Source organism: Panthera leo, chromosome C2 (assembly GCF_018350215.1).
Source record: "Panthera leo isolate Ple1 chromosome C2, P.leo_Ple1_pat1.1, whole genome shotgun sequence".
Taxonomy (NCBI): Eukaryota; Metazoa; Chordata; class Mammalia; order Carnivora; family Felidae; genus Panthera; species Panthera leo.
Window position 1 is genome coordinate 69,749,771 of NC_056687.1, and position 12,785 is coordinate 69,762,555.

A 12,785-nucleotide genomic window follows, 5' to 3' on the forward strand; every position below is an offset into this window, starting at 1 on the left:
CATAAGGGCTGGCTGGTGAGTAAGCAAATAAGTGATGGGTGACATAACTGGATTTATAAGACTTGGGGACCTGCCTTTGCGATCGATGTACTGCTCTGATCCTGAGCAAGACAGTTCACCTCTCTGAGTCTCCGTTGCCTCATCTATAAAATAAGATCATAATGCTAACTTACAGAATCCGTGAAGATCAGATTGATGTCTGTGAGAGAGTTTTGTAAAGGGTCACACAAGTGTGCAGTGTTCTCTTATTCTGCTTGAAAATGGGAAAGTAACCAGATGTCCACTGGCATCTCTTTGGGCCTGGTAAACAGTGACTCTGGATGTTTGCTTTCTGAGTCAAAGCATTTCTTCTGAATGTGCATTTGAATTCCCCACCCCCTGCCCCACCCCGGGCTGCCATCACCTGGCTGGCTGGCTGTGTTTCTGAGACAGGTTCTCCCCCCCACCCCCCCACCCCCCCCCCACCCTCCCCCCACCCCCCCCACCCCCCCCCCCCGGCAGTCAGCAGCACACCCCTGCACTTCACCTATGCCCTCTACCCAATTCTGGTCCTGGCAGACTTGCTCCCTGTGCTCAGATTACATAACAATATTCAGGCTGACTGGTGTTCTCTGGTCAATCCTGGGGGAAGATGGCCTCTTTCCAGGGATTATTTTGCCAGGTATCTCTATGTGAGTGGATATTTGTTATTGTTGTTATTCATTATACATTGTTATTCACCTGATCTGGCAAGTAGTTCCAAGAAATCTCTCCCAACCTGATGTAGTCTGTTGTCTCTCTAGGAGGCCTAGTGTGGAAAAAGAAGAAAAGTTCCTATCCATGGCCCTACAAAGGGCAATTGTAACTTAAATCATACCCTAAACCCAACTGCCGGTTTTCCCTCAATATGTGTCATTAAGGATGCTTTAGAAATGGATTTCTATACCCTACGCACATGATATGGGTACAGAAAATATGCCTTGGATATGTGCTGAGTTATGATTGCTGGGTAAACAGTAGGTAGCATTTATTGAGCACGTGACGCGTGGCATGGTACCTGTGTGAACTCATGGAATCCTTGCAATGACTCTGTATGGTAGGAATTCATATTTCCCCTATTTTATAGTTAAGGAAGATTAGCCAAAGAGAGGCTGATTAACTTACTTAAAGTTATACAGACAGTAACGATGGAGACAGGTGCAAACCCAGCAGTCTGACTCCAGACCCAGTGACCCACAACACGGAAAATGGTGACCCACATCTGAATAACTGAGGTTGGATAACTTTGTGTACTTTTGTGAAATCCTGCCTGGTCTTTGGCCAGATTTTCCCTGGAGCTCAACTTTTCAGTGTTCCCTGACCTGCACAGAGAACAATTTGCAAGAATGCCTGATTTGCAAGAATGCCTGAGGGCAGCCCACAACTTCTTATCTCTTTGTTCCTGGAGAATGGCTGTTTGTAATCCCTGCTTCTCCCAGCCACCTCTCTCAGGCTTCTGCTGCAGGTAAACTTGGGTTTTGAGAGCTGGTGCCCTGGCTCTTTTCCCCTTTCCCAAGTTATGGTGTGTGTTGCAGGAAAGTGCCTTCCTGCCCAGGTACAGTCAGAACATCAGTAAGGATAGGGAAGCACAGAGGAGCCAGGAGATGCCCTGCGCTCCCATCAGGACCATTGTCTCCAGACTAGGGGGTCAGTGTTGCAGAGGCCTGTGTTCATGGACAGGCTATGCATCCTCTCAGCCCTGTCTGCTGACAGCTTGTGCCCAGTCTAGATGGTCTCTGAAGCCTGGGCAGTGAATACAGAGGTGAGGAGCAGACAGAATTCACAATCCGTTTGCAATTCCTCCCTTCTTTGCTGGAGAGCTCTGACCCTCTAACCAGCATTTGGCAAGTTCTTGTTGGATGAACAAATGAATAAACATTAAGTTAAGCCAGATCTGAGACCCTATAACTTCCACCCCTGGTGTTAATTATGCCCAAGGCAAATCTAGTTCCTCCTCTGGGTAGATGGTGTCTGTCTGCTACGAGCTCTGTCCTTGTTCCTACTTTGTTCTCCATTGAAACATACATTTCAGGTTTGCAGATGACACAAAGCTGGAAGGAATCACTAATCTGATAGATGAAAGAGTCAAGAACACAACTCTTTAGCTAGAAATTTAAAGTTAACAGAGATAAATATAAATTTCTCTGAGTTAAAGCCTCACGTAGAAAAAGGGAAGAAGCTAGCTTGAAAGGACCCTGTGAGTCAGATTGGGGTCTTCAATAGGCAACATGCTCACTAGAAGCCAATGGCTTGACTTAATTAAAAGACTCTGAGACCACATCGATGGAAGTACAGTGTCTAGACCTAGAAGTGAGTGCTTTGCTTAGCCTGTGCTAGGCACAATAAGTCTAAAGGATTCAGTTCAGTTCTGGGTGTTTCTATCAGGAGGGACAGTACATGCCGATGTTCATCCAGAAGCATATGATGAAAATGTTGAACTACACATTTGAGATCCATTTGAAGGAATGTTCGAAAAAGAGAAGACTTAAGGAATTATCAATCTGGTCTTCACATATGTGGAGCTCCATAGAAGAAAGGAAGATTTCTTCTGTATCACCCTAGAGGGCAACTAAGAACCGTGGATGGAAATTACAAAAACAAAGAAAATGTTCTGAAAATTGCAGCTTTCCACCAGGAGGGAACAGTGTCATAGCACAAAGAGCTAGATGTTGTTCAAAGGGTCCTGCCTTGAGTGGGGGTTGGGGTGGAAGCTCATGAGGGTCCTGGGTTTCTGTGATCTGTAATCTCAGCTGCCTTTCTCAGCCTCGTGTCCTCTGCAGCTTTGTCAGGCATGAATTTGAAAATCCTCTTCCCACAGTGACGCCAATCCATATATCAATACATGAGGTGCAGGTGTGAACCGAGAGCCTTATGACACTCTCCTCAAGCGGTAGCCATCATTAATTGAGCAAGATCTAGTGAGAAGTGTTCTGAATCCAGAATTTGAAAACCTGAGTCTAGTCTTAGCTCTGCTCCCAACTATCTTGGGGTCCTCAGTTTTTCTACTTATGAGTTAAAAGTATTGAATCATCTCTGGCTTAACTCATTGACTTACCCACTAACACACTCATTCATTCAACTAATGTTTATTGGGTATTTACCATCTTTTAGACATGATCTTCCTTAGGTAAGTCCTTCTTCTTTGGAGGATTAATTTTCCTCTTCTGTAAAATAGGGGTATTGGATTTTGGATGAACCCTTGCACCTTAGCTAGGCCATGAATCCACCTCAGTTCACATTTCATAGCTTTGGTTAAAAGATTGTCACATAAGGCCTGGATGAAATCTTTGCTAAATAAAAAAACAACAACATTATGTGGTTCAGGCACTCCTCAAATATGTCTATCTATTAACTCATTTTTTAAAAAGGGAATGAAGGGATTAATTTTAATTTGCATCTATCAAAGGCATACCACATTAAGAGAAACAAACAAAAAAAAAAAAATAAAGAGAATAAAAGAGAAAAATTGGGAGACCGACATACTAATCATAATTGTTGCCACTCACGGAATGTTTATTGGTGCAAATTTCTGAGACTTTGAAAGTGTAAAAATGTCTTTAGTGTGCCCTCATCTTGACTGACAGTTTGGACACACAATTCTAGGTTGGTAATAATTCCCACGCAGAATTTTGAAGGAAGTACTCCATTTTCTTTAACATTCTAAGGCTGTTGTTGAAAAACACTGTCATTATGATTCTTGATTTGTTGGATTTTACCTGACTTTTTCCCCTCCTTCTCTCTCTGAAAGCTTTTAGAATGCCCTTTTTACTGCCTATGTGTCCTGACGCTGTGATTTAGAGGAGGTCTTTTTAAATTAATCACAGCAGGCACTTGGAACATCGTATCAATTTGGCACTTTGTGCCCTTCAGTCCTGGGAATTTTTCTTTACAATTTATTCCTTTTCATTCTGTCTGTCTTAATCTTGTTAGATTGATTCTTTAATTTTCTTATATTTTCTCTCTTACTTTCCTCTCTCACTGGTCTTATTCTAGTCTCAAGAAAATTTCTTTGACTTTATCTTCCAATCCATATATGAAATGTTTCATTTCAACCATATTTTTAATTTTTTTATTTTTTTAATGTTTATTTATTTTTGAGAGAGAGAAAGAGCGCAAATGGGGGAGGAGCAGAGAGAGAGGGAGACACAGAATCTAAAGCAGGCTCCAGGCTGTGAGCTGTCAGCACAAACCTTGAGTTCATGATCTGAGCTGAAGTCAGATGCTTAACTGACTGAGCCACCCAGGTGCCCCATATTTTTAATTTCTGAGAGCTCTTTCTATTCTGTAATTTCCCCCCCTTTCTGTAGCAGCTTGTTCTTTTTTTATGGACACAATACCTTTCTCACCTCTCCAAGGACTATAGTAGTGTTGAAGATTTATTGTTTTGCCTGTATCTTGTTTCCTCTGAATGGCTGATCCTTTTTGTTTGTTTAGTTTGGTTTCTATCAGAGAGGCTTTTCTGCAAAGTCTGGTGATCTTTGACTGAATCGTACTCATATTTATGAATGGGGCACCAAAAAAGCTGAGTGGATACTCTGTTTAATGGATGGAGTATATTTACTGGAAGGTTTCACTCTGCAGTAATCCAGCAAGACACTGGAGGTTTGGGGGCGGGATCTCCAAATGTCAGTGTTTGAGTATCTGTGCATCTTTTTTGGTTTCTCCAATGAAAGATCCTCAAATCCACCTAAAATGTTTATATTTGGCTGCCAGTATCCTGGGAGCCAATAAGATCAAGGATGGTGGCCATCTCCCTCTTCTGTATATGGACCTTCAGTGAATTCCAAGTTCTCAGGAAAGTGCACATCACATACAAGAGGGACCTAGGGGTCTACTCCCTTTACAGACTTTCAACCCCTCTTCCCTTTTTTAGCCCCACCCATACCCCTACCCTCAGTGCAACCTGGTGCTTCCACTTCCTCAGTCTTTCCGAGGTTGTGCAGGGCTAATGGCAGGAACATGCATCTCATTTTCTCCATTCTGCCAAGTCAGAATCCACTCTTGCAGCTACTTTCTGTTACTCAAAAAAATGTTGACTTGTCTATTACTTCTCATTCTCTTTATTCTTGTTGGTTTATCTTTGCCCTCTTGTGTCATTTTTTTCAGATTTAGGAATTAATGACGATATAGCCAAATGATCGAAGGGTAAGATAATTTTTCAAAAGGGAATTCAGAACAAATAAACTGGGGGCTAGAAGACACTGACAAGAATAGGTGGGCAGCCAGTGCGAGAGACCGCTCGGGCACTGTGGGTCCACATTGCAGGTATGCAGTTATGTAGCAGGAAATAGCTTGAGGACCTCATTCACTCCGGCATTCAGTGAGTATCTGTTGATCACCTGCTATGTGCCAGACTCGGCAGATGTGACTGTGAGCAAGACAGAGAAGGCTTCTGCTCTTCAGGACCTTATATTTTCACGTGCAATAAGGCCACAAATAACAAATAAACAAGGCAACCTGTTAATGATAAGTGCTCAAGAAAATTAAAGACGGTTGTGTGTTAATGAGTGACCATAGGAACTACTTGAATGGAAGGGCCCCTGAAATCCAGTTTCCTCATCCTAAGAATGAGGAAGTTCAGGTACTGAGAAGGGAAGGGACTTTCCCAATGTCACACACAGTTAGGACCTGCACCAGTACCGAGGAGGCCTCCTGATTCCCACTCCTGCATTCTTTGTGCTATTAATTTCTCCGCGGTTCTTGAGACCTCTGCTGACTGCAGACCACACCCTTGGCCTCTCTGTGGCTCCGCTTTCCACCATGGAAAACAATCAAGCTAAATAGCTCCTTCAGCTGAGGTCAGGGAAGCCCCAGCTCCAGTGAACAAAGATGAAGCAAATCATCAGCTTTAGAGTCTTTTTTTTTTTTTTAACATTTATTTATTTTTGAGAAACAGAGTGAGACAAAGCGTGAGCAGGGGAGGGGCAGAGAGAGAAAGAGACACAGAGTCTGAAGCAGGCTCCAGGCTCTGAGCAAGAGGTCAGCACAGAGCCTGATGTGGGGTTCGAACCCACAAACCGTGAGTTCATGACCTGAGCTGAAGTCAGACGCTCAACCGACTGAGCCACCCAGGTGCCACCAGTTTTAGAGTCTTAATTGGACTTGGCAGCAACACAGGCTGTCTACCTGCAGAGTGAAGGTGGCCCCTCACTGCCCACATATTGTGTTACGCCTGTTTCAAATCTCAGTCAAGGTAGAAACGGAGCACTAAACTCCTGTCAAGAGACCAGCTTTCTGGAGAGCTCATCTGGATTTCACAGAAGTGCAAGGACAGAGGTTTATAGGGATGGATTTTGAAGCCACTAAACTGAGGCATCATGGGCAACACAGGGCTTTTCTGAGGTTCACATGGTGATCCTGGAGCAGAACTGGGAACTATCCATCTGTCCACTGACCCTTTTTTCCCTCAAAGTATTATGCCTCCTTCAAATATTGCAACCCCCACCCCCGCTGCCATGATATTGTTGATCTGCTGTACATGTTGTTATTGTTACTTTCATTATGAAATAACTCTGGAAATAGAAGGGAGGGGGGGAATCACGCAGAGTTTTCCACCCAGTAAAGCCAGTCATAACATTCTGATGAATTTCCTTCCTGTGAATTTCCGACGTTATAGGGTTGTTGTTAGTGATGTTCTCCACCTAGTTATATATGCAACTTTACTGTTGTTAGTGATGTTCTCCACCTAGTTATATATGCAACTTTACGTCCTGTCCTTTTCCTTAAACTTTGTATAAGTTCAGCAATTTGTAACTGTTATAAAGCTTTATGAATATCTAATGACCGCTTAATTAAACAGTCACTTTATATATCATAATTACTTAACTATTCCCTTCCTGTTAGATTTTTGTATTTTAGTATTAGGTTTTTTTTTTTTTTATGTTATAGCTATTGTTTCTCGCACTTTAAAATGCTGTTATGAACATACTCATGCTCAAAGCCATATGAGTACAACTGCCTGTCACCTGTATGCTACTTCTCATCCCTTTGCAATTGGAAGGGGGTCGTATACATACTCTGCTTTGAGATGTTTCATGGTAAGGAATGTTATCTAACGAAATTAATCTGTGGCTGTGGGAACAGAGGCATCGGCAGCAGGCACAGGGACCGCTGGGGGAGAGAAGGACTGTTTTGAACAGGAGCTGGCAGGCCCTCTCAGTGCCCCTGAAACCTCACCAAGTAGACACCCTCTCACTTCACATTTTTCTAAGGCCGGCTCTGGCCTCCCTTGTTGCCATTCACATGCAGACGTTACTTCAGAGAACTGTGCCTCCCGCTGGCCCAACACCGTGGAGGACTTAACCAGCGTGAATCAGAGGGCAGGCAGCCAGGAGAGGAGGAGGAGGTCTGGCTTATCTGATGGACGAAGCGATGGCAGGAGCTGATGTCCACAGTGTCAGCAGGCTCAGGTGGCAAGTGTTGTGTGCCATTGTCAGGCTCATGGGTAGGGAGGTGGTCATCAGATGGGTGGTACGCGGCAAGCAATGAAGAATGAATCTTCATTTTCCATAAAGGGATCCAGGGTCCCACCATCCCTTGTTTTTTGCAGAAAAAGTTTATGCTGACCTGGGGACCCTTAAAGGCATTTGAGTCACCTTCCCTAAAACCTTTCAGGCCAGTTCTTTTCATTGCACTGGTTTAGGGTAAGACTCCATTAAGATTATTAAAGAGGGAAAAGATCTGATTTACTTACATAATAATTTTCATACCTGTGTACATCTGGTGCAGTCTATCCAAGGACAGTGGGCCATCAAATTAACTCCTTTTTTCTACTTCTTCTCTACTTGGTAACTTTCCTCTCATATTTAAGTAATAATGATAATTAATTCCTCTAGAATTTATTTGTAAACAAGCACTTGGAGAGCTAACTCTGTTGGAGCCACCGTCCTAAGTCCTTTAAAAATATTATCTCATTGGGGTGCATGGCTGGCTCAGTTGGGAGAGCATGTGACTGTCAATCTCAGGATCATGAGTTCAAGCCCCACATTGGGCATGGAGCCTACTTCAAAACAAAATTATTTCATTTAATCTTCATAGCAATCTCTGAAGCAGATACCATTATGTCCCCATTCCACAGATGAGGAAACTGAAACCAGGAGGTTAAGTAACTTGCCCCTGGTCGCACAACCGGTGAGGGGCTCCAGAGTCCGTAGCCCTCGGGAGAATCTGGTGGAGACAGATGCAGGCTGAAGCTGAGGCCCTAAAATGACAACAGTAGAATCCTGGGCAGGGTGCTGTGCTACCTCTCCTAATGTCACTGGAAACCCCACAGGGAATAATCTTACCTTTTTCCATAAAATGAGGAAATTCTTAGGGGTAATCTGGCTCACACTGTTTATACACAGAGGAGGTGCAGTCAATCTCCAAATAGTCACCAAGCAAACATGGACCTCAATGAAAGCAATAGTTTCTGGCAAATATGAGTAAGAACCAGGGAGGTTATGATGTCTCCTCTGCATGTGTAGTGGTACCAGCTAGAAAGAAGACAACCGGGCTATGGCTGAGAAGCAGGAGGAAAGTGAGGGTGTGAGGAGCTCCTTCCGCCCCTCAGGATGCACCTTGGAGTGGGAAAGACAAAGTCCAGGGACTGGACAACATAGGAACAAGTTTCCTTGGGAAATGGCCAGGACCCAGGAAGGAGAGAGGCTGGGAAAGTAAGGGGAAAAGAATCAGACAGTGATTCACTGGGGGGGGGAGCACCCTGAGGGGGAGGGCAGAAATCCAACTAGCCATTAGCATCAGAAAGGTTTAGCAAGCCCTGGGCAAGGTCCTAAGGAGCTAAGCAAAGAAAACAGCTGAGACACTCCCAGGAAGGGGCCACCTCAGAGACTGCTGAGATGGGGGGGGGGGGGGCACCGTGAAGGAAATAGGCAAGAGAAAATTTTAGAAACTGCGGTACACGGTCAGAGAAGACTCAGAAACACCCGACTTCATGCTGAGAGTCTGTGTTATCAGCTCACGGCTCCCAACATTTCCCTCCTAGGAATGAGTTTGGTCTTAGAATCTGGAGTGGGATCAAACTGGTAGATTGAAAGTCAAGCATCCATAGCCGACAGTTGGAAAATAAACAGGACAGATAATATGCAGCCTTGGACTTTTGAGCAGGGTGTGATAGCCCCTTCCTGACACTGTTGAATCACCAGGACCTCTGTGGTGGGGAGAGGTTGGGCTCCCTCCCTCCACACCCCTGATTTCAGCAAGAGGGTGTCTGTCAAATTGGAACATGGTTCCCTGAGACAATACCTTAAAGATTTCCAAGGAGGATGTTGAAACCGTTCTTAAAAGGCTTTGGGGAGGAGAAGAGCGAGGTGAGGACAGATGTTTGCAACATTCTGTGCAACACGCTGTTGGATAAGACCTATTTAAATTTCTGGGACAGAGATTCAGCTCAGAGAGAGGAGTGTGGACTCCTGAATGTGCCACTGTAGAGGAGTACAGCCCTGCAGAGAAGAAGGGACAGTGAGAGTGGGGACATGGTCACTGGGCCTGTCCAGATGGGAAGAGGAAGAAGAGAAAGTAATGACCCTGGGGCCCTGTGAGACAGTAGACCTGCTGGCACCCAACAGAACTGGTCAGAAAGAAAAATACACCCCTACTTTCCTAAGAAATTGATAATCTAGTGTCTGTGAGGGAATTTGGTTTTATTGGTTAATGAGGGGAACACTCTGTAATTAATGTTCAGTAGGTGGTGTGGCTCATCACAGTCCAGGAGAAGTCTTAGAGCATGCAGCATGAATGAATTATTTTGAGGGTTGCAATTAAAAATGCTTTAAGCGTGCCCAGATTCCTCAAAGGTCTTTTGGCCCCTCTGCCCTTGCCCCCTCCCCTACTGGCAAGGGCTCTTAGAACTTTCCAGGGCTAATTCTAGTCCTGGGTTCTCTGAAGCACAGTTTGTGAAGTGTGAACTCCGAGTCCCCTGGGCACCTGAAGCTCCCTTGTTGCTCTGGGGAGGAATTGTTACAGGGACGGCTCTGTCTGGCCTCTGACTCATCCATTTCTCCTAACTCCCTCACTGCCACTGTTGAGAATTCCCTTGTTGCCCTGGAGTGGGGACCGAGTGTGAGAAATCTATTTGATCACGCCATTGAGGTGAGGCAAAACCAGGACATTCATCCTCTATTTGAACCGTAATGTTTTGGGGCTGGGTCTCTGAGCACCAGCGAAACTGACTGTTGATCATCTTTCATCATCTTTTGTCTGGCCTGGGCAGCCTACAGCAAGCAAAAATCGCCATCTAATGGTGTTTTCCAGCCTTCTCTCGATCTTTGAATTGTAGAAGCACACTGTCTGGCTGTTAATCCTCTCCTGCCTCCCACCGTAACTCCCTGCCTGCCCGTGGGTGGGTCTGGCTGTAACTTGTCCTGAGGGGCAGTGGGCCTTGTATCTGGTGACATGCTAGGCTGTTTGCAACCAGAGCTTTAGGCGCCCTCTGCTTTGCAAAAGTCTGCAAAAGGGCCATACCCATCCCTGAAAGGGCTGTAAATTGCATCTCAGGCCATGTGTGCGCTTGACCTTGGGAAAGAATCCTGAGGTTGGCACAGAGGAGTGACTCCACTGAAGCATAGAAGCTCGGTGACAGAGATTCTCAGAGTTAGCAGGAAATGTTGTGGTCATCTAGTCCAACATTCTACAAATGGAATTTGCAAATTCTACAAATTTCCATTAGTGGAAAGTGGAATCAATTTAGTGGGATGCCACCAGCAAGTGAGAAAAAAAATGAAATAGAATATCAGTGAAATTAACTCAGCGAAACTTGTGTTTCAGTGAAATTTGTGTTTCAGTGACGTAGCTGTTCGTATGTTAGTGCAGACTGGTTAAGATTATAAACTGCAGTCCGGAAAGTTTAAGCAACTTGTTGTAGGCCAAGCAAACCCTCAGAGGACCAGTAGCTCAGGCCAGTGTTGTCTTCTCTCCACCTGTCTCCCACCCCCTCCAACCACATACATACCTAAAACTTGTACATAATTTGCTCTGGTATGTGGTTTAAGGAACATGGGATTTGTGGTGGAAGGCTGGATTCAAGTCCAGCTGGGTGACTGTGGGAAACCATCTGGCCAGTGTTTCTCAGACAGTATCTCAGGGACCCTCCATTTAGAATCATGAGTTGGGGGAGTCTTGTTAAAAATATACATCCCTGGGTCCCCTGAATCAGAACCTGTGATTGGAGGCTAGGGCAAGTGAGAGACCAGCAAAGGCATCTGCACGTTCAACAAACTCCTGAGGCAATTTTTATGCGCACTCATTGTCCCAAACAATGATCTTGATGTTTCTGAGCTTAAAGTTCTTGATGGATGAGGTGGAGATGGTAGCATCGCCTGGTTGTTGTGAGAATCAAGTGGATAGTTAACGTGAGGGTGAAAGCACTCTACAGACCTGAGGTATTACCATCTCACAACATCCCTCTCAAAACGATGCTTTGGGAAGATGGCACCAGAAGGGCACAGAGGTAGAGTCTGTGCATTTAATGGGACTAGGAAAGTTAAATGGAAAAATGAGCCAACAAGCATGTTTTCTCCTTCTTCTGTCTCTTTCCCTCTTCCAACTTCTGTCCTACGAATTTCTCTTCCTGATCCAATCTCAATGGCTGCGCCCTGCCCATCCCCGGACACGTGTTTAGAGCAGGCTCCTTACTCCGTGGTTGGGAGCCATACATTTTGCAACCATCATTTCAATGCATCGTGTAACCTTCTCAAGCCCACTGTGACATTCAAGTTCCTTTAACAGGAAATTCTCACAGTCCTGAATGCTGAGCTCTTGGTCCTGGTGGGACTGTTGTTTCTCTGCATACTGGGCTGCTTGCTGTATTTACCATTCAGCAGAAGCTTCCCGGGACATATGGCTACACAATGTACTTGGACTGGTGCGTTAGTACAACTGCTGGTGCAGGCAATGCAGGCCCTGAAGGCTTCAATTAGAGATGTACAGACTGAGGCCAAGTTCCTTGGAGGTGGTAGCTGGACTTTCCCACTGAGCCGCTGTCTGGGCTGAACCTTGGGGAGAATAGGCTGCCCCTGTGGGCCTCTGGGTCTCCCACTCCTTCCCTTATTTCCCCTCTGCCCCTAAGTGCAGCTGCTATTTCAAGAGAGAAGCTTTGCAGGGGCGCTTGGGTGGCTCAGTTGGTTAAGGGTCTGACTCGGCCCAGGTCATGATCTCGTGGTCATGGGTTCAAGCCCCAGCTCTGAGCTGATAGCTTGGAGCCTGGAACCTGCTTCAGATTCTGTGTCTTCCTCTTTCTCTCTCTCTCTCTCTCTCTCTCTCTCCCCCTCTCCCTCTGCCCCCCCCCCCCCCCGCCCACTCACACTCTGTCTCTTTCTATCTCTCAAAAATAAATAAGACATTTAAAAACATTTTTTTTTAAGAGAGTGGCTTTGTGCTTAGCTCTGTGAGACAAACTAATAACTAGTGGTTTCTCATGATAAGTGAAAGTCTCAGTGTTCAGCTAGAAGAGGTTGCTCTTATCCTGAGGTCGCTCTACCCAGTTTTACTGGTTCTGCCCCAGAACCAGTACAGTGGGGAAGTGCCAGGCCCAGAGGGAGGGTAGGCTACGGTACTGAGGATGGCTCCTAAGTAAGATGTGACCCCTCTTCCTCCCTTCCCATTCTTTCTCCTGGTCCCCAGTAGTTGGGCTAAGGTAAACCAATTCTATTCCCTTCTCTTCTGCTTCTCCTTTGTGTTCACACCTCATTCTTTTTTGTGTCACTGGCAACATCTGTTTTAAGCTGATGGCTCCAGCTGGGGGTGGGGTAGGGAAGGTTGCAAAAGTTAGG

The 12,785-nt window shown here is 45.3% G+C and overlaps 1 protein-coding gene across 5 annotated transcripts in view; it reads left to right on the plus strand.

Annotated features, from left to right (window-relative positions):
* KALRN (kalirin RhoGEF kinase) overlaps positions 1 to 12,785 on the plus strand; it is a 598,446-nt gene that overhangs the window by 449,282 nt on the left and 136,379 nt on the right. The window lies entirely within an intron of this gene.